This window comes from Diabrotica virgifera, chromosome 7 (assembly GCF_917563875.1).
Source record: "Diabrotica virgifera virgifera chromosome 7, PGI_DIABVI_V3a".
Lineage (NCBI taxonomy): Eukaryota > Metazoa > Arthropoda > Insecta > Coleoptera > Chrysomelidae > Diabrotica > Diabrotica virgifera.
The window spans coordinates 58,986,103-58,988,786 of record NC_065449.1 but is presented as its reverse complement, the minus strand read 5'-3'; positions in this window follow the sequence as shown (position 1 = coordinate 58,988,786).

The following is a 2,684-nucleotide window of genomic DNA, read 5'->3' as shown; positions in this document are numbered from 1 at the left end:
TAAATATATATTTCTGTTGATCGTAGCATTTTTGGGTCAGAACTAGTAAACTGAAGAGGGCTTCTCTCATTCCCATGCCAGCTCTAAATAAAAACTAATCGTCTCAGATGATTGTCGTCCTCATCAAAATATATAAAATATCTCAGTTAGTACCATCCTATCCTTGCATTTTTGGTCTTATTCGACACCTAATTTGTCATTGTATTTACTTTTTGATGCAGTTTTCACCATTTTTTGTTGACATTGTCAAATGGGGGAATCATAAAATATTTTTGGGAGACTATCAGACAGAAGAAGGCTTCAATGAAAAGGTTAACAACAAAGAACAATTCAAATTCCGACAAACACGAAACAAATCTAGCTAAAATATGGATAGAATACTGTGAAATTTAGTACTAAACTAATAGATGACGTATGTAAAACATGTTAATAAGCAGAAAAGAATAAATACAGCAAATAACCAGAAAATTTGTAATGGAGAAATTGACCCACAAAAAAACAGACAAGACAAAAAGAGGTGATACGATAGCTCCGGAAATGGTGCATGGTAAAAGAAGGAATATGGAAAATTTATAAGGAGGTATGAGAATAGCCAATGCCTAAAGACTGTAAAAGTAAAGTAATAGAGCTAATATAAAAAAGAAGAAAATGTATTCATGGAAATCCTTATAAAAATAAGATCAGAATCACCCGGAATGAGCTTAAGGAAAGAAATAGATACAGAGATGAGGAACAGAGACATAGAGAAAAAGCTATTCCACGACCCACCGATATTGGAACTCGAAAGACGTGGGAGCACGTGATAATAATAAATATAATAAATAAATATAACAATCCCTACATAAGGTTAGTAGGTCTATAAGTGGAAAAAAAATACAGATATAATATATTCAGTTAGTATGTATGTACGTGGTAAAAAAAATTACAGATAAAGTTTTTCATTAACCTATATAAGTATTTTCATGTGTACCTCTTACATCTGTTAAGTCTTGTCTTTATTTTTACTTTTTTCATTTTTATTCTTATATTACAAGGACACAAATTTATTTTTTAACTGCTCCAAGTAACAGTATACACAAGTTTTTGTATCCCTGCCAAATTATTTTCTGTATAATTTTGAATAAAGCGTGCAGAAAGGATGTTTAATTTCCTTTGGAGTACACAGTTTATACTTTATCTCTTCCCAAATACCAAATGGTAGCAGATACTCACAGAGGCATGGAGTAAATCGAGCAGTAAAATATTATCTATAACCATGTATTTCGTAAAAAAATATGCTGCTCATATCGCTAAAAAAAGATAAGAACACATAAAATTCAGAGCGTTAGTCTCTCTTTCCATAAAATATTAAGTTGTGTTGAAGCTTCCTTAGATTAGAAGAATATAGTAACATTGTTTTTATAATATTATGTAACGAACATTTCTTGAATCAGAGTAATGAATATAAGAATGAACTATACCTTATGTCTGGGCAAATTTCGAAAAAAAAGTACGGGAAAAGTTTATTAGGAGGTATTTTATTGCTTAAATTGAATCATAAGATTGTTGGTATATATTATACCCTATTTTTAAATTAGGAGGAGTAATTCAAATTTACCCTGCAGTAATGTTGGTTTGTAGTTGGTCCAACATCAGGTAAGTTTACTCCATTGTTATGAAATTTTAACACCATTAGTCCTGTCGCCAGTGGGGGTACTACGGCCTCCTTAATTCAGATGGACTTACCCAAGTGTTTTTTATGTATTTTGACCCGTAGAACACGAATTTTTTGGGTAACAGTCAATCCGGATGTCGATAAGATTGTTATAAACAATGAACTTGAGGAATCACATAACGGCGATTTTTCCCAAAACAAAACATTGTTTTGTATTTTTTGGGTTATTCTAAGCAAAAAAAGTTGTTACAAGTTTTTTCGTAGGATGCATAGTTTTCGACATAAACGCGGTTAAACTTTCAAAAAATCGAAAAATTGCAATTTTTGAACCCGAATAACTTTTGATTGAAAAATAAAATAACAATTCTGCTTACCGCATTTGAAAGTTCAAGTCAAATTCTATCGGTTTTGATTACTTTCATTGCTAAAAATTTATTTTTTATTGTTAAACAAAGCTATAAACACATAGTGATTGAATGATGTTTTCAATGCATTTCCCATTTGAAATTGAAAGAGTAGGCGCGCATACACACAATTTCTACATAGATTACGTACATTAAAACGCATGCATTGGGCACGGGAAACACGTTTATGGCTTTTTTTAACAAATAAAAACTTAGTTTTTAGCAATGCAAATAATTAAAACCGATAGCATTTGACTTGAACTTTCCAATGCAGTAAGCACAATTGCTATTTTATTTTTTAATCAAAAGTTATTCGGGTTCAAAAATTGCACTTTTTCGATTTTTTGAAAGTTCAACTGCGTTTATCTCTAAAACTATGCATCCTACGAAAAAACTTGTAAAAACATTTTTTGCTGAGAATCACCCAAAAAATACAAAAAAATGTTTTGTTTTGCGAAAAATCGCTGCTATGTAATTTCTCAAGTTCTTTGTTTATAACAAACTTATCGACATCTGGATCAACTGTTACCCAAAAAATTCTTGTTCTACGGGTCAAAATACATAAAAAAACTTGGGTAAGTCCATCTGAATTAAGGAGGCCGTTGTACCCCTCCTGGCGACAGGAC